The following is a 20,565-nucleotide window of genomic DNA, read 5'->3' on the forward strand; positions in this document are numbered from 1 at the left end:
TCCAGGAGACCCCGCGGCTTGCGGGCGTAGAGCAGCTCAAATGGCGAGAAGCCAGTGGAAGCCTGTGGGACCTCACGCACAGAGAACATCAGAAAGGGCAACAACTGATCCCAATTCTTCCCATCCTTCTCCATCACCTTCCTTAGCATGCTTTTCAGGGTTTTGTTGAAGCGCTCGCACAGCCCATCCGTCTGGGGATGGTATATGGAGGTTCGCAGCTGTTCCACTTTCATTAGTTTGCACATTTCTTTCATGACCCGCGACATAAAGCACGAGCCCTGATCAGTGAGAATAGAGTCGGCAATTCCCACCCGACTAAACAAATGAAAGAGCTCCCGTGCCACAATTTTGGCCGTCACCGTGCGTAACGGGATGGCTTCGGGGTAACGGGTAGCATAATCTATGATTACCAGTATATACTGGTGGCCTCGGGACGATTTGACTAGAGGGCCCACCACGTCGAGGGCAATTCTTGAGAATGGGGTCTCAATGATGGGCAGCGGGATCAGAGGATTTTTATATTGTACCTTTGGTGCTGCGCGTTGACACTCTGGGCAGCTCCTGCAGTAGTCCTCTACCGCTCTCTTCATGCCCGGCCAGTGGAAACGCGCCCTTATGCGCTCCATGGTTTTGTCCACGCCCAGGTGCGCTCCGAGGATATGTGAATGCGCTAGCTGGAGTACAGTGGGAATAAAGAATTTCGGCACCAGCAATAGATCTCTAACCTCATCATTCTTTTTTACGACTTGGTACAGCAATTGTCTTTTTATTGCAAAGTGAGGATATGACAGGTTACTCACCCCCTCCACTGGATTTCCATCTATGGTTTTGATATTCGCCCGGGCCTGCGTTAGGTTTGGGTCTTCCAGCTGGGCCGTTCCGAACTGACCCGCCAGGTCCCTCCCCACCTCGTCCGCCTGGGGGAACTCCGCAAATGGGTCCTCGTCACTGCTATCCGTCTCGGGGCCCGCTTGGGGCGCCGGCGCGTCGTCACCCACACCTGATGCCGTCTCTGTCTCACTCCCCGGGATATTCAGGGGTTCCGGCGCGTCGTCCCCTACATCTGATGCCGTCTCAGTCTCACTCCCCGTTACGTTCAGAGCACACACCTTCGGCTGACGTAACCCTTTCCTCTTCCTCGGTTTACCCGTAGAGGGTGGGGTGCGCGGGGAGATGACGGCTGAGCACAGCTGGCGATACAGGGGGCAGTCCCGACCAATCAGCAGCGCTACCGGCAGGTTAGGTATGACGCCGGCTGTCATCGAGCAGACCCCCTTGGTGGTTGTCAGGGTGATCTGCGCTGTAGGATACAACTTTGTGTCCCCGTGCACACAGGATACTGACACTTGCGGAGCCTCTGCGTCGCAGTGTGCCAAATGGGGCTGAACCAGCGTTATGACACTACCCGAGTCCAGGAGCGCTACGGCATCTTTGTCGTTGACGCGCACGGGTAAAAGTGTCGCCGATGTTTCCTTATGGGCCCAACAGGCTGCGCCATAATTGCACGTCTTTCCGCGGGGGTCTGAAGCTGCCGCCGATGGCATGGACACATCCCGGCCTGGGCAGTTCCACGAGAGATGCCCGGGCTCGCCGCAGTCATAGCAGCGTCTTTGGTCCTGGTCGAACAGCGGCCCCTTGGGCTGGGCTCGTCGGGACCCCTCCTTGTTCTCGGCCGCTCTGGCTTTTCCCCTCGCCCCCCTTTGAGTAACTCCCGCGTTACCTGGTGGGCCTCCACAATATTCACCAGCTGCTCCACGGAGCGGGGGTCCGCTTGACTCGCCTGCTTCTTCGTGTCATAGGGGAGGGCTCTGACAAAGCGGTCCATAACAATCCGTTCCAAGACCGTGGGCCCTCCGGGGTCAGTCATTAGCCAGGCTCGGCTTATGCGGACTAGGTCGTGCATCTGGGAGCGCGGGGAGGCCTGTGCGTCATACACCCAGTCATGGAACCGCTGCGCACGGGACTGCAGACTATGGCCGTAACGGGACAAAATTTCCTGCTTTAGCCGAGTGTAGTTCTCGGCTTGCTCCGGTGGCAGGTCCTGGTAGGCCTTTTGCGCATTACCCGACAGGAAGGGGGCCAGCAGTCCCCCCCAGTCGTCTTCTGGCCAGCCCTCCCGGCCGGCGGTGCGCTCAAACGCTAGGAGATAGGCTTCTATATCCTCCTGCTCCGTCAGCTTGGGGATGAAGCGCCCGGGGTTAGGCCGCGTCCCGGCGGCCCCTTCCTCCCGCCGGTGAGAGGCCATCCGCTGGAGCTCCGCGTGGATCATCCCCGTCTGTTTCCTCTGTTCTTGCAGGGCCTCTTCGTGCCGGGTCTGTTGTTCCATGCTCGCCTGTACGAGCTGCTGCACCAGCGCGTCCATGCTTTTTTTTCCGTTATTAAATATATATATTTATTTTTTATTTTTTATTTTTATTTTTTTATTCTACTTCGATAAAGTCTATTGTTGTTTATTCCGCACCCCTGATTGCCAGTAGACTATGCCCGCATTCTCCACCACTGTGGCAATTCCAGGTGTAGGGGTGGCAGAATAAACAACACACAGACAGGTTGCAGTTCCCAAAATCATGCTCTTTATTTTCTATTCCAAATAATAACGGTTTGCTGGCGGTAATCTGTCGGCCGGGCGGCGTCTCCGCTCTGTGGCCTTTTGCCTTGCGCTGCTACGGGGGACTGAGAGGAGGCTCCTCGGCTCCATTAAGTCCCCCCTCCCCAACAGGCGCACCGCACTGTGATTCGCTAATCACGTAATCACTCTGATGGGTCTTTAGTGACAGGTGCGTCCGGAAGCGGACGCCCAAACATGGGCAGCGCCCAGCCATTGGGTCGCCACATAGCGCCCATCAATCACCAAGCCCAGGGGTGGCTTGGGGTTGCCACAGTGTCCTGAAAGGCGCCTTATAAATCAAATGCATTATTATTATTATTATTATTATTATTATTATTATTATTATTATTATTATTATTATTATTATTATTATTATTATTATTATTATTATTATTATTATTATTATTATTATTATTATTATTATTATTATTATTATTATTATTATTATCATCATCCAGGAGGGAAAAGACACGTTGGATAGTAGAGACTGCATCTCTGCCTGTCCTGACCAGGAAACACTTTGCAACTGTGATCTCCTCTGGCAATAGTTGGATATTGTAATGTGTGGCGAGGGGTTGCAGCAATTCCACTGAGAGAAACTGGTCTGAGGCTGGATAACATGCCTGTATGCCTCTCATAAGTTGTTATCCAACTCATGAGAACCTGCTCTCAAGCTCTTGCAGCATTCTGTCGACGACTGGATCTGTCTCAGCTGATCTCCTGAGCTGAGGTCTGAGCTTGTGCCACAAGATGACTCAACTACATACTCGTCCATCCTTTTCTGCTTCCTCCTTTGGCTGGTAGTATGTTCCTCAATCCAAAGGCCATTACATATGGCCTTTGTCCTGTCATACATGTCCACTGCCATCTCTGAGGTGCGATAACCTTTGAGTGTGTCCTGCACTGTGCTTTTAAATAGTACAGATATTGAAGATGTGCACTTTAACGCAGCAGCACCTGGAGCCATCCATACCCATGTCCAGTGTCCTATAATAAGCTTTAATCAAACCCTGGTTCATTTCCTCGGATAGTCCGGTTGGTTTGGGGTGGTGTGAAAGCTCATTCACTCTTGCATGTGAACCCTGCTGCGGTTCATTTGAGATGTGAATGCAAAGCGGACCAAAGGCAGGAAAAGACCCAAAAATCTAATATTTTTTTTATGAGAAGACTGAAACATATGTATATAATGAAACACACAATACAGTTTTTTTTCGATTGCCTAAGCATGATTTTGAAAACGGGGCCCGGTGTTTCAAAACACACAATTAGCACAACCACACACACAATTATCAGAACACATCAGATCCTTTGCTGAATTAAACACTTGTCAAAACCATACACTAATTTATAAAACCTACATTTTGTTACCATATGAAACACGTTTCATATGACTTAATTCTGTTTGAACCAGTTACACACACTGCTGTGCTTAACCTAAAACACATTTAGCAATTCTACTTCTCAGTGATTAGAGTACTGTAAGTGAAGTACACAGAGAATGTGCAAATATACAATAAATTCACCAAACACTACACAAGACCAATGCTGTGATGAAAATATAATTTATATATACCCAAATCAATGATGCAGACTGATGAAAAAAAGAACATTTTCTCTCCATATACCCAAATCAATGATGCAGACTGATGAAAATATAAATGTTCTCTCCATATAACCAAATCAGTCAACATTTCAACATGGAGAATCACAACAATACATGTCCCAGTTTTCATGCTACTATGTGCATAACACTGTAAGCTCAGCAAATATCAGACAAACATAAAATACTGTATCCAGTACAGGTTAAAATTACAGTAAAACAAATTTTTTTGAAAAGATTTAAACAGAAAATACTAGACATTATCTCTTTGCCTAGCTGGATCTGGCAAGATAATTTTTAGTTGTGATTCTCCATGTTGACTGATTTGGGAAAATGGGAGAAAATGTATATTTTCATCAGTCTGCATCATTGGTTGTCTTGTGTAGTGTTTGGTGGTGAATGTATTGTATATTTTCACATTCTCTGTGTACAGTATTCACTCTCCTTCCATTTTGGTTGAAGACAGGTGAACTCACCTGCTGCATTTTTATAGTGCTTAAACCTGATTGGTGTATCTACAATTAAGCAATGGTGTGTTTGTGCATCTGATGGCTGCAGTTTAACCAATTGGCTCATATGTGTGGTAATTTGACATTCTGTGTCTAATGTAATGCAAGTGTGTTTAGTGTTTTGCAAATCACTGTGTGTATTGTTTTGCAAAAAGTGTGAGGCTGACATTGTAGGGGTGCAAATCTGGGCCTATATTTTGCTCCTTGAGTGTAAGGTTTTGATAATTGTGTAATACTTTTAATTTGAGTGTTTATGCAATTGAAGAAAACTGTAAAGACTAGAGATGAACTGTTTATTTCTTTTGTACATAGGCTGTGCATATGTTTGTTTGTTTGCTTGTTTATTTGCTTATGTGTATGATTCTTAACTGTGTTTTTATTTTGTTATTGGTGTATATGTGTGTATGTATGTACAGTATATGTATATATATTATATATATATATGTATATATATATGTGTATATATGTATATTTGTACTCCTGTTGGGGCTTCTTGGACCAGATCAATGTTTTATCTGGCTAAATAAAGGTTAAATAAATAAATAAGAAACTGATGATTTGGTCCTGTTAACTTTGAAATTTCTATGGGGACTGCCCAGATCCCTCTCATGGACCTGGACCTCACTTTGAGAACCTCTAATGATTCTAGTTATTCAGTATTCATCTCTAATTACTCTAAAATTGCGTATTTCTGTGTATAAAAAAAAAAAGAAAAAAAAAAGTGTGTGGCCCCCCCCTCCACCCCCCCGGGCTGAAGCCCCCAATGTTTTCTAACCCTAAAAACGCCCCTGGTTTGGAGCAATAATATAATTGCTAGGTTCAGCACAGCCAAGGCATAGGTGTTTCAATGATAATGTTCACAGCGTTTGAAGCAATAATATAATTGCTAGGTTGAGCACAGCCAAGGCTTTTTTTTTTTTTTTTTTTTTTTTAATCTTTTTCCCCCTCCATTTTCCTCAGATTTTCTCCCCATCCCAATGTTAGTCGTATGCCAATTCCCAATCCCTTTCCTGGTCGCTGCGCACTTACCCCCCACAGTCAGATCATCTGGGAGAGTGGAGGCTATCACGTGCTTCCTCCGACACACGTCCAGCCAATCAACCGCTTCTTTTCACCTGGCAGCGCGGATCCTCCCTGAGAGGGCGTAGCGTGTGGAAGGATCACACTATCCCACTCAGGTCCTATCCGCGCTTAGCAGGCGCCCCGACCGAACTGTAACTCTAGCATAAATAAGAAACTGATGATTTGGTCCTGTTAACTTTGAAATTTCTATGGGGACTGCCCAGATCCCTCTCATGGACCTGGACCTCACTTTGAGAACCTCTAATGATTCTAGTTATTCGGGCGGCTAGGTGGTGTAGTGGTCTAAGGCACTCGCCACCAGTGTGGAGGCGCTAGGATTCGCGTGTTCGAATCCAGCTCTCCACATTGTTTTTCAGTTTGGCTGGTCGTCCGCAGTAATACACATTGGCCGTATTACGGGGAGGGAAAAACTGAAGGGTGGGGATCGAACGTTGTGAACAAGCGACTCCTACAAGTCGGTTGGTGCGCCTGCGCAGTAGAATCAGGAAGTGTCGGGGGCAGCGTGAGCCTCCCACGCGTTACTCCTCGACACTGAGAGGTCGAGCTGCGCAGGTGAAAAGATGCGACTGCTGTTACCTCAAGTACCGGAGGGGACTTGTGCTATGTATGACTTAGTCCTCACTGCAGCCGGCTTGTGGGAGGCAAGAAACAGCGTTCATGACAGGGGAGGGTTGAATTGGATGATACGAAATTGGGATGGGAGAAAAATATAGAAAATGGGAGAAAAAGTGGATCAAAAAAATGATTCTAGTTATTCAGTATTCATCTCTAATTACTCTAAAATTGCGTATTTCTGTGTATAAAAAAAAAAAAAAAAAAAAAGTGTGTGGCCCCCCCTCCACCCCCCCGGGCTGAAGCCCCCAATGTTTTCTAACCCTAAAAACGCCCCTGGTTTGGAGCAATAATATAATTGCTATGTTCAGCACAGCCAAGGCATAGGTGTTTCAATGATAATGTTCACAGCGTTTGAAGCAATAATATAATTGCTAGGTTGAGCACAGCCAAGGCTTTTTTTTTTTTTTTTTTTTTTTTTTTTTTTTTTAATCTTTTTCCCCCTCCATTTTCCTCAGATTTTCTCCCCATCCCAATGTTAGTCGTATGCCAATTCCCAATCCCCTTCCTGGTCGCTGCGCACTTACCCCCCACAGTCAGATCATCTGGGAGAGTGGAGGCTATCACGTGCTTCCTCCGACACACGTCCAGCCAATCAACCGCTTCTTTTCACCTGGCAGCGCGGATCCTCCCTGAGAGGGCGTAGCGTGTGGAAGGATCACACTATCCCACTCAGGTCCTATCCGCGCTTAGCAGGCGCCCCGACCGAACTGTAGGAGTCGCTGTTTACAACGACCCGGACCCACCCCGCCAGCTTCTCCCACCCTCTAATACAGCCAATTGTATTAGTGTGAACGGCCAGCCAAGCTGGTGACAACCCCGGAGCTGTGAGCTGGATTCGAACAGGCGAATCCAGCTCACAGCTCCGGGGTTGGTGACGAACGCAATCTCCGCTACGCCACTTAACCGCTAGGCATAGGTGTTTCAATGATAATGTTCACAGCGTTTGAAGCAATAATATAATTGCTAGGTTGAGCACAGCCAAGGCATAGGTGTTTCAATGATAATGTTCATGGCGTTTGAAGCAATAATATAATGGCTAGGTTCAACACAGCCAAGGCATAGGTGTGTCAATGATAAAGTCACTTAGCTAGCATTGGATGGCTAGCAGCGTTAGCATTGGTTGGCTAGCAGCGTTAGCATTGGTTGGCTAGCAGCATTAGCATTGGTTGGCTAACAGCATTAGCATTGGTTGGCTAGCAGCGTTAGCATTGGTTGGCTAACAGCGTTAGCATTGGTTGGCTAACAGCATTAGCATTGGTTGGCTAACAGCATTAGCATTGGTTGGCTAACAGCATTAGCATTGGTTGGCTAACAGCGTTAGCATTGGTTGGTTAGCAATGTTAGCAGTTAGCATTGGATGGAATACGGCAACTCCACCACTTCAAGCAGTCAGCATGTGGGCGGAATACGGCGATTTCAACCCAGTAAGCAGTCAACATCAACGTTATCACTTCCCTTGAGCTGACTGCGTCCTCTCGATGTGCCCCGTCGTGTGTATCCACTCCGTCCTGGTTCCACCTTGACGCTGAGATGGTATCTCACGCGGGCACTTCCTTCTGCGTACCGTCCGTCCCGTCTCGTATCGGGGCGCGTACGGTAAATAATTGTCCAATTATCTAGCGGTCTCAGTCAATGAGTCAACTAAATGTCCCCATTGGAAGGGTGTATGCGAACGACTTATAAATTGAACCAAAAGAAACAATTCGGACTTTGCAAGAATGTTCATTTATTGGGACTCCATGTCCAAACATTCCGTTATTTGGATAACTGTCATGCCATCATCACCAGGTGGTCAATCAAGCAAGCGGTTAGCTGGTAGCTGGTAGCAGCTTAAGTCTGTAGATAGTAGTACTTGTTTAGCAGTTAGCCAGCAGTAGTAGCATTTAGCCAGTAGTAGTAGCACTTAGCCAGTAGTAGCATATTCAACAACAATTGATATGTTGTCCCCTAACCCTAACCTTAACCTTAACCCTAACCCTAACCTTAACCTTAACCTTAACCCTAACCTTAACCTTAACCTTAACCTTAACCTAACCCTAACCCTAACCCTAACTCTAAGCATAACCCACTTCGAAAAGAGGGCTAAAGCATAACCACTTTGAAGCAGAGAATATATACGTGCAAGGCGGAAGAGACCCTTCGGCGCTAAACCAATCAGAGAGGGTCTTCGCTGTACGCGGCTAGCCAATCAGAGAGCGTCTTCACAAACATAGGCTATGGGAAATAAATCACGCAGAGCAACACTATGGAGCAACACCCCCCCCCCCCCCCCCCCCATAGACGGGTTTCTTGTTTATAAACATACAGTGTTCGAGCCAATCAGCAATACCCGCTGAATCACGTAACTGAGCTATCTGCATGACCTGCTGCTCTAAAAAAGGGGAGAAACCATGGCACTCCCATGACTAAAAGTAGTTTCAAATTAAAAACGGCTGGCTATCATTTTGCCAAATCATCATGGCTGTGAATGTCACCTTTTTTAATCTATCATTGAACTGATAGACATTTTACGTAAGGTATTACTGTGTCCCTTTTTAAATTAAACATAATTGTGCCTTTGCAGAAACAACAGCTTTGTGGATGGTAACGTATCTGTTATCTCAACAAAGTGTAATACCAAGAGGGGCTCTTTTGCCTAGTGGTCACCGTTTGACGGTATTACAGATTCTACCTTTAATGTTAGCAAACATTCGCCTAACTAGCCAATGTTAGCGAAAGCAAGTGTGGTAAATTCCCACAGACTTTCTACAATAATTTGAGGTTATTGTAGTACAACACAATGAGATTGATTATCTGGAAGGAGGAGGAAGGATTCACACTGATAGAATTGTTGGTCTCCTCATCTGACTTAGCAGATGAGGAATAAAACGTGTACGCCAGACAAACCAGAACTATAGTTCAACTCAACTGATTTATTTGATCAGAGCCAGGAGTCCAAGGTGAATAGAACAAAGGATTTATCAGAAAACATTAACATGGCTGCTGTGTACAGGAATCAACAATCAGGTTTGCATCTCAAACCTAAATACTGCACATCAAACAGTCACTTGGTTAACATAATTTGAACATACATTGAAAATACTGTAAGCCCTGTTTTGCATATAAGTAAGCCTGGTTTCTAAGCTAAGTTACATTCTAGTCTAACCAAACAATACGGGTTCCATCCGGCTTACTTACATCAAAAAGCAGTAGTTTCTCTGGTCGGGAGGAGTCGGTGGAGCACGCAGATCTGGGTGGGATCTGGGCTCCAGAATTACACTTTGTGGGCCCTTATATCCTATCATGTCTAGCCAATATTAGCACATGGTTGATCCAATCCAGCGTCTTCTTCTGGGGGTTGGGTCTTGTCCCACGGGTGGGGGCTGGTGTGATGTCATCTTCCCTCAGTGATAAGAAGGGGGGTCTTTCTGGCCCCCCCTTCCTTGATGTGGCCACTTGAGTACAGAGGCCTGTTTCAATAAACCTTTTACCAACTATATCTCCTGTGTATATGAATTTACACATTTCTAATATTATGGTTTACTCTTTTGATACTAAACAGTTGATTAATAGATTACTTTGTTTGTGAGTTAGTGTCCATGCTTCAACAAGTCTAAACTGGTCTGCCCTGTGTTCAACCCAGCTGTCTCTGCTTCTACATTTACATACTGTCAATTCAAGAAGGTGTTGTTTGTTCTCTAAATTAGTCATTGCTTGAGTGGGGGTTGAAATAACTGTTGCTGCTGTTATCTGATGTAACTGTCTCAAGTATGGTTCCTTATTTAGCCACTGAGTCCACTCTACTATTGAAAGGTAGCTGTGATGATCTCTGATTATTCACACATATTAATTATGAAATTCAACGTCAATTCTACCACACAAGCAAATAGGCTCTATACTACTGTATCTCACTCTCTTCTGACTTCCCAAGTTAGTTAACATTATCCATAAATCGCTCAACTAATTTCAAGTTGTTAACTCTTAAAGACCTTGGGTGCTCAGAAAGGCGCCTTTAAATAAAATAATAAAAAGTGGTATTTTTCTTTTGTTAAAACAATAGATGTACATTCTGACAGCCATCACTGATATACCAGTCCCTCCGCTCTGCAGTGAACATAATATACATTTTCTGGTATCCCGTTCCTACTTCATCCAATCAGGAGAGTAAGAAAGTATGAAATAAAACTAGTTATAAGCAAATAATGTGCTTGAAACAAGTACAATAATCTGCCAGTGCAGTAAACACATGTGGTTTTCCTGAAATAAGTAAAAAATATCTAGGGTTCTCTCTCCTGATTGGATAAACTGGGAAGGGATACCAGAAAATGTATAAAATGTTGTGTTTACTGCAGGGACTGGGAGACCCGTTGGGGGACCCTGATGTAAACAAGACGAAAGTCTTTCTCTGGTCTGCATCCCCTTAACAATTGTATGTATTGAGCTGTACTGTACTGTACCCATTCTGCAATCTGTTAATAAAGTTTTTAATCAATCAATCAATCGTTATTGACCACGCTATCAGTGATGAATGTCGGAATGTAGAGCTATTTAACACATATTTAACACAAACATACAACTTACAGCACCTTTAATACCAGTATGTTAGACCCAGAGCCTTCTAAAAGATTATTATATGGCTCTGGTTAATCATTAACCCGTTAATGACCATACAAAAGTACAGGCTAAACACGTGACTAATTGTAGCTATTTGCTGTGTCCTTGGCGTGAATACCAAACCAAGCCGCATTTCTCGGAGACGCTCTCTGATTGGCCGACGCCTGTTTCTACACTGGTTAAGCTTAGGCACTCTTCGAAGTTGGTTAAGGTTAGAATTTGTCTTAGAGCATGGCGATAGAACGCCAGGTAGTTTGCAGGCTGTTTGACGTGGAAATGGGCAAAGACACAGCTCGTCACGGATTGGGCAAACGCGTCAGTGGCCAATCAGAGAGCGTCAGTCAGTGCCAATCAGAGAGCGTCTCCGAGAAATGCGGCTTGGTTTGGTATACACGCGTCTGCTTGTAAACTATGTTCCGGATTTTTCCCGCTCTCTGGTCTTGGCGGAGAGAAGGGGGCGGAGCAGAAGAACATCCCTGTTCACCACAACGTGATGAAGAGGAGAGATCCTTCTTCACGTGATTCAGTCGACAGCCAACTAACGCGAACACCTTTACTACTGTACAGTACTGGTAACTTGAGCGCTCATGAGTCGGGCGCTCGATGGTCGGACTAGACGCGGATCTGCTAGTTCTGGTGAGTGAACACCTTGTTGTCCTTGCTATGAACAGTTAGTTTAGCTAACGTACGGCTATGTTATTTTACAGCTAACTTCAGCTAACGTTGCACTCTCGCATTTCTGCTGTCTGGTTTTAACCAGCGATAGTCAGCGAAAGCCAACAGCTGTGGTAGGCATTTGATCTGAGAACCAACAGTTTGCCAATCAACCCGATAGACCACTGCACGTTACATGGAGCTGATTGATCGATTGATTGACATTTTTATTAACAGATTGCAGAATGGGTACAGTACAGCTCAATACACACAATTGTACTATATCATAAGCCCATTTAACACACTCATTAACATTTAGATCAACTCAAAAGTTCACTATAACGTGCCACGTTTTGATATATTGTTAAGGGAATGCAGACCAGAGAAATACTTTCGTCTTGTTTACACACCAGGGTTCCCCATTTTCAATTCATAGACATTATGACATACACAACATACAGATATACAAATCTAATCTAATCTAATCATGACATTTATGACATACATGACATACAGATATACAGTAATGTTACATTTGTGACATACAAGATATGCAAATATACAGTACTGTTAAACAGATCCTAACAGTTAGGGCTGTACAGAATGTAATTTTTTTCATTTACTGTACATTGGAGAGGGTTGAGTTAGGACATTTGCAGGGGCCAGTTTCGAATTGCAGTCTCCCGTAGGTGTTCTTTGAGAGTGGTTTTGAAAGTGGGTAGTGATTCACATTCCTTTACAGCTTTGGGTAGGGCGTTCCACATTGATGTGGCATAATTGCGAAACGTGTTTAGTCCCTTGTTTGAGCCGAATCTGGGTTTAACATGATTTGTGGAGCTCCCTCTGGAGTTGTGATCGTGGTATTCACTGACCTTTGGGAAGTATTTTGACATGTACATGGGTACCTTGGTCGTGTAGTGTATCTTGTAGACCAGGCCCATTGCAAGTTGCTCTACTCTGTCGGCATGGAGTTCCCTCATCTCCGATAGTGTGCCATTAAACATCATGCATTGTAGTCTATTAAGTAAGTAATTCTTTAACAACTTAATAGCACTTTCATTGAATTTATAAGCTGAATAAGAATGTCAACATGATTGACCTACCTCCCTACTCCCCTTTTCAGCGCCGCCACCCAGTGGCTGAATTGGAGTATTGCGACTGGACTGTGATGTGCTGATTGATTGATTGATTGAAATCAAACTTTATTAATAAATAATAATAATACATTTATTTTATATATCGCCTTACATTAGGAATCTCAAAGCGCTTTACATACATGGCATTATAGCATACAGACAAACACAGTACAGGGACAAACACAGTACATGGACTTTCACAATGACGACAACGACATAGTGGGGATAATACAGAGAGAGGGAGACAACTTAGAGACAAGACAGAGAACATTTTAAAATAAATAATAATACTAAAATATAGGTGTGTACAGATGTGAAAATGTAAGTGATGCAGGGGTTGGGGGGTCAGGAGTGAGGGTATGCAAGATTGAACAGGTGGGTTTTGAGGTGGGACTTAAATGTTTCTACAGATGGGGCTTCTTTGATGTGTAATGGGAGTTGATTCCAGAGTCGGGGAGCAGCGGAGGAGAATGATTTGTTTTCTATGGATTTAAGGCGGTAGTGTGGTGTGCTCAGAAGGGCTAAGTTGGATGAGCGGAGTGAGCGGGAGGGAGTGTGTTGAAGAAGGTTGTAGATGTAATCAGGTACTAGGGAGTGGAGGGCTTTGTAAGTGAGGAGACAGATCTTAAAGTCAACCCTATACTTGACAGGTAGCCAGTGAAGTGAGGAGAGGATAGGTAATGTGGGAGAATTTGGGCCAGTGGGTGATGATGCGGGCTGAGGTGTTCTGAATTAGTTGAAGTTTATGGAGGGATTTAGATGTTGAGCCAATGAGTAATGCATTACAGTAATCTAGACGGGAGAAAATGAGGGCATGAACCAGCTTTTCAGTGTCGGGGGGGGGACAGTAGTGGTCTAATGCGTGAAATGTTCCTGAGGTTTAACAGATTGCAGAATGGGTACAATACAGTACGGCTCAATACACACAATTGTTAAGGGGATGCAGACCAGAGAAAGCCTTTCGTCTTGTTTACATCAGGGTCCCCCATTTTCAATTCATAATGACATTAATGACATACGCAACATACAGATATATATCTTGACATTTCTGACATACATGACATACAGTACTGTTAGGATACAGTACTGTTACATTTGTGACATACATGATATGCAAATATACAGTACTGTTATCCTAACAGAAAATCCTAACAGAAAATATATACATACGAGGGGGAGGAAACTGTACATTAGGAGGGGGTGGGAGGGGGGGTTTGTACATTTACGGGGGCCATACAGATATTCAGATATATATCATGACATTTATGACAATACATGACATACAGGTATGTACTGTTACATTTGTGACATACAAGATATGCAAATATACAGTACTGTTAACCAGAGATCCTAACAGATAATATATACATACGAGGGGGAGGAAACTGTACATTAGGAGGGGGTGGGAAGGGGGGTTCGGACATTTACGGGGGCCAGTTTTGAATTGCAGCCTCCCGTAGGTGCTCTTTGAGAGTGGTTTTGAAGGTGGGTAGGGATTCACATTTTTTACGGCTGTGGGTAGGGCGTTCCACATTGATGTGGCATAATTGCGAAACGTGTTTAGACCCTTGTTTGTGCCGAATCTGGGTTGAACATGATTTGTGGAACTCCCTCTGGTGTTGTGGTTGTGGTATTCACTGACCTTTGGGAAGTATTTCGACATGTAATAATAATAATGCATCCATTTTATATAGCGCTTTTCCAGGTGCTCAAAGATGCTTGGGTACCTTAGTGGTGTAGTCGTGTATCTTGTAGACCAGGCCGATTGCAAGTTGCTGTACTCTGTCGTCTACTCTAAGCCATCCTAGGTTGTCAAAGTGGGCAGGGGTGAGGTGGGTTCTAGGAGTAAGGTCAAGCAGTAGTTTGACCAGTTTGTTTTGAGATGTTTGTAATTTTGTTTTTAGCGCCTTTGAGGTGCTTTGGTACCACGAGGTGCAAGCATAGTCGTAGTACCCTTGAATGAGTGCTCCTGCCAGAGTCTTCAGGGTATTCTTGTTTACCAGAGAGGAGATCCGGTACAAGAATCTTGTTCGTTGGTTGATTTTTTTTATTACATTGGATGCCATTTTGTCACAGGAAAGATTTGCCTCTAGGATGGAACCTAGGGGTGGGACGGTACGCATCCGAACCGTGTACCGTACGGTACGACCCCCACGGTTCGGGGCGCCTGTGTATCGTACGGTTCAGATGACGCGCAAAAAAAATTAAATCATTTGGCGGAGCCGGCACGCAGCCGGGAGAGGTGAGCACTGGCTGCAGGCAGCAGCAGCAGCAGCACTGCAGCCAGGTGCTAGTCAGTTTGTGTAAAAATGGCAAGCACAATATAAATCAATCTTCATTACGACTTTAAAAACATAGCCATTAACATTACATAGGCCTACACACATCTTGCCATAGCGTTAGCAGTTTGTACAACACAACGCACGTTTTAACTATGGTAGCACTAGCCCCAGCTAATACAGTCAACGAAATGTTACCGTAGCTACTAGCTAGCAGAGGAGGAAATGAGAGTCTGAGAGGCAGGGTGTTTAAAGACAATGATAGGCGTTTATTCAACATCCAAGAAGGCTAACATACAACTGTGTTTTACTAACTCCAACCGGGACTATTGCCGCTTTCGTGCTGCTTGTTGATGTTATGAACTCCTCCTAAGCTGAAGGTCCCACACGCTAAAATGTCCGTGGGGACTCGCCAACCCATAGATAGTTCCAACTCACCGAATTACATAATCCACCACAGTTGCACTCAATATTTAAATAATGTTAGTCTAAATAAATGTAGACAGATAATGTACGTATTTTAAAAATAGAATGAACAGAGCAGTGTTGTTTTTAAACGGTACAGTGTGTGTGTGTTCGTTTGATGTATGCTGCCAGTTAATACTTTGACAAATGTAGCCTATATTTTTCAGTCAGTTCAGTCTTTGTGTGCCAAACATTATTTAAGGCTGTAAACACTGTAAACTTTTTTTTTAATAAATGAAGCATGTTTAGATTTTAGAGCGTTAACATTTTTTAATACAAATTAACGTATATCGAACTGAACCGAAAACCGTGACCCCAAAACCGTGATACGAACCGAACCGTCCATTTTGTGAATTGTCCCACCCCTAATGGAACCCAGGTATGTAATTTCATCTTTCCTTGTGACAATATTGTCACCCACTGTAACAGAGAAGCCGTTGGTTTTGCTGAGTTTGTTATTTGATCCGAAGAGAATGGACTCTGTTTTACCCAGGTGTAATGATAGTTACAAACAAACTACCCTCCCATTCAGGACATTTTGGGGTAGAACACATCATAGCCTACTACAATAACCTAGGGTTCCGCAAAGACGATTTCAAACTAGAAATGGTAACAACAGCTGAGTAAAAACTGAGCGCCCTCCAACCTAACAAGGCCACTGGCCATGACAATATCCCCTCCAAATTCCCCAGAGACTCAGCAGCAGCCGCCATCACCCCAGTCATCACACACTAAATAAACTAGGGCTTAAATATGATATCACGATATTTTCTGACCTTTCGGCGATACACGATTAGGGATGGGAATCGAACGGGAACCGGTTCCTAATTGGCCGATGCCTGGAACCGTGTGGCTCCCGTGACATCTGTCTGCTTGATAAAATACCATGTTCTGCAATAAAAATGATTGAAGTGAGATGAACAGACTGAACTTTATTTTATTAGATAAAACATGTTGACAAAGTTTTACTTTGCAGTTGAAAAAAGGTAATAAATAAAATTTGACAAAAAAGAAGATATCGCAATATTACTCAGCGTATCGCGATATATTTAGTATCGCGATACTATCTTATCGTGACGTAAGTATCGCGATAGTATCGTATCGTGAGGTCTCTGGCGATTCCCACCCCTAAACAGTACTGTATCATATTTGTATGTCGTGTATGTCATAAATGTTATGAATTGAAAATGGGGGACCCTGATGTAAACAAGACGAAAGTCTTTCTCTGGTCTGCATCCCCTTAACACATTCAGCGCCAGACCCGAGATAAGTCGCGTTAACTCGCCATGCATTGGACCAGGGTTAGAAATTAACATTTTTTTTCAAGGGCTTTTTTTGCCCCCCTTAATTGCTTTTCGGGGGCTTTTTTTTGTATTTCGGGGGCACTGAATTTTTATGATGAAAATTAACATAAGGATTATAAAACATTGTTGACACTTTTTTTTACAGTCTTCGTCCCTATGTTTGATAATGTAATGTTAATGTCTCCATATATAGGGCTCTACGCTAACCTTTTTCCCAAGGAGCACATGTGCTCCTAAATAAAATGTTAATAAATAAAATCTAAATAAAAATTTAGGAGCACACAAAGAAATTTAGGAGCACAGTGAAAATTGTTCAAGTAACACAGAGTTTATTAACTATTTATCTCATGCATTATTATACTGTGCGTGTGCACACTATGAATTGAAAATGGGGGACCCTGATGTAAACAAGACGAAAGTCTTTCTCTGGTCTGCATCCCCTTAACTTGTGTGTATTGAGCTGTACTGTATTGTACCCATTCTGCAATCTGTTAATAAAGTTTTCAATCAATCAAACGCAAAGGATATCGGTTGTCAAGCTGCTTTTGTATGTTGTAGTGTTATGATACCAACATTTTGACTTTGATACAGATAGGAAAGGTAATGGAATATATTATTAGATGACAGAACATTGAAAATTCTTTATACAATTATTTAATTCATTATGAAATAGAAATTCCGTTTTTGGGTGGAACGTTTGTTGCAAGGAGGGAGGAGGCGGGGACCGCTGCGTGTTACACACAACACGGAGAAATGGTCTAGCTGCTTCGGTGCGTCGTTAACGTTAACGTCGGAAGAAATTCCCCACTAAGCCCTAAATTCAGAGCAGAGCAGTATCCTAATGACTTTTATGCTTCAGTCGATAAGGTGTTTTGCGAATTCTGTCAACATACCGTGGGGACTGGACCCGCAAAAACACGTGCGAATATCACTTCAAAAGCCATGTCAGCCGGATTCCTCTCTTTCTCCTCGTCTATCTTTTGCTCAAAATAAAAATGAATGGGCTTCATGGCTGGCTGATTTTTTTGCGTTGTCTGATTCTGAATGTATAACTTGCCTAAGCCGGTACCGTGACTTTGTTTTCGGGCGCTACTGTGATTGGACGTTTATGCGCCTTGTGTAATGTGGGACTATTATAACAGCGGAGCTGTTTTGTAATCGTCACTCGTCTCGAGTAAATGATTTTTCCGGGTGGCGCACACACACATATTATTAGGGCCAAATACAAGGGAAATGCTCGCACTGTAGATCATATATATAATTATATATATAATTAGTAAACTGTCGGGGGCATTTTCTGCCCCCCTTAACTGATATTCGGGGGCATTTTGTCCATTTTCAAGGGCATTTTGCCCCGAGCCCCCGTTAATTTCGAACCCTGCATTGGACGCCAGACCCGAGATATCTCGGGTTTTGGTCGTTTTTTCTTTTATTCAATATTTGTATTCATTATTCATCCACTGACCTCGGTGTTGCCATAGGAAAGGATTTTGAGATTGCCAAAGTACAATACTGGCCGCATCCTGCTAGATCGCCCACCCTTTGAAACCTTATATCTCACCCTGTGTTACGGTTAAATCCCTCCGGGTGCTAAATTTAGACAGAGCCGAGTAAATCGCTTCATCCGACCACTTCGAAACGCATCTGGGCTGGCACACTCAATCCATAAATTGTGCCAAATTATGTCCGGGACCAGATGGACACCAATACTGGAAATCGCGATCAGACAATTGGAATATTATTTTTGGAATACCCCCGACCAAAGGTAAGGACTATCTGACATCAATTTCAGCTTGATCCAACAATGTTTTCATATCGATCCAGCTGATCGGCGCCTGTAGTGTTCAACACGAATGCCGTTACTGGCCATCAAAGCATAAAAAAGCGACCCCCCCCCCCTTTCATGCATTCATGATGAAACATAATACCTATTATATACATTTGATTTGGAATACATAATATGTATTATAGTAGAATACACGTAGTGCCCTATAACTCAGCCTTTCAGAGATTATCCCGGATCACTCCTAAACTATACTTATATTCACCACGGGATAACGCGCAAACATATGCATGAAAAAATTATCTCTTTTTTGCATGTTTGACGGAAGAAAGTCACTGTCAAATGACTATAGTATTGTCTCCATAGCTATAATATAGAATATAGCTCTCCAAACATAGTGACGCACAGTGAAAATATGTTATGGAAACGTGGCACGTTAGCCACAAGGACCAGGCTAATGGCTGGCGCCCAATGTGTTAACAATTGTGTGTATTGAGCCGTACTGTATTGTACCCATTCTGCAATCTGTTAATACAATTTTCAATCAATCAATCAATCAATCAATCAATCAATCAATCAATCAATCAATCAATCATGTCATAGATATATATCTATGGGTGATGTCACTCTTCTTACCTTGGCAAGACGCCTGTCTGCCTCTTCTTCACAATACACGTTTTTGGAAGCTCATAATTATCAGATATATCTCTGGTGGTCATGGGGCTACCCCAATACTAAATTACATACATTTTCACCAATAACAGCACTTTGGTCAAAACCACCCCTGGGTCTTTTGATCGTGATATATTTGGATGGACACACTATCAAAGTTCCACAGACTGATATGGCTCACCTCTGTATTTCTTCTCTTGTTAGCATCGGCTAACAAGGAGATGAAGATGGTTGCTATGTATCTCACAGTTCTTTACATTTATGAGTGTTCCTCTTCATGGGACCAGAATTTATGGTGCTTCCAAGGCTGGAAGAATGTACCGGTCGGCCCTGATATGTAACGTACACCTCAGAGCAATCAGAATATCAAAATGTGTATTTTGATTATTTATTCCAGAGAATAATTTCACTTCTGGTAGACAGATGGACACCAATACTGGAAATTGCGTTGTGTTTTCATATCGATCCAGCTGATCGGCGCCTGTAGTGTTCAACACGAATGCCGTTACTGGCCATCAAAGCATTAAAAGGCCCTCAGTAGAGTAGACAGTAGAGGCCCTCAGACTCAATTTCAAAATAAATGCCTAAAATAAATGCTAAATAAATTGCCTTTTAAAGCGGTAGTAATTGATTTATGACCACTAGAGAGCAGTGAAGAGCCGCCTTGTAAACAAACTCGCTGCTCCTCGACCCTCCCTCTCTGTCCCAAAATGAAAGAATCTTCATGATTAAGTGTTACACCCCCCTCTGCACACACACACACACACACACACACACACACACACACACACACACACACACACACACACACACACACACACACACACACACACACACACACACACACACACACACAGAGCTCCCTCCCCGGGCCCCTGTCCTATAAGGTATTGGCTTGTGTTGCTACACGGACACATTTGTATGTTGCACCACAGTACTTCCTGGCTTACAGAGACTAGTAAACAAACACTCCGTCTCTTATTATATGTGAACTAAAGAGTACAAGGTGTACACAACAGCCCCCACCTGGTGTTTTATTGTATTTGTACCTGTACTATCCGCTGTCAGCTGTTTATCTCTCTTTGTGAGCTTGATTAAATAGCGTTAGCTCACGTTAGCTAGCATTAGCTCCGCGGCTAATTTTAGCTCACCCTGAACTAAATCAATGACTAGGTTCTAAAGCATTCAAGTAGTTTTCACTGCACATAGAAGTAGCCAAACAGCGGGAGCATTTCGGGAGCATATGACCAAAACCCAGGCAATT

The sequence above is a fragment of the Notolepis coatsorum genome (genome assembly GCF_963971535.1).
Source record: "Notolepis coatsorum genome assembly, chromosome: 18".
NCBI classification, from domain to species: domain Eukaryota; kingdom Metazoa; phylum Chordata; class Actinopteri; order Aulopiformes; family Paralepididae; genus Notolepis; species Notolepis coatsorum.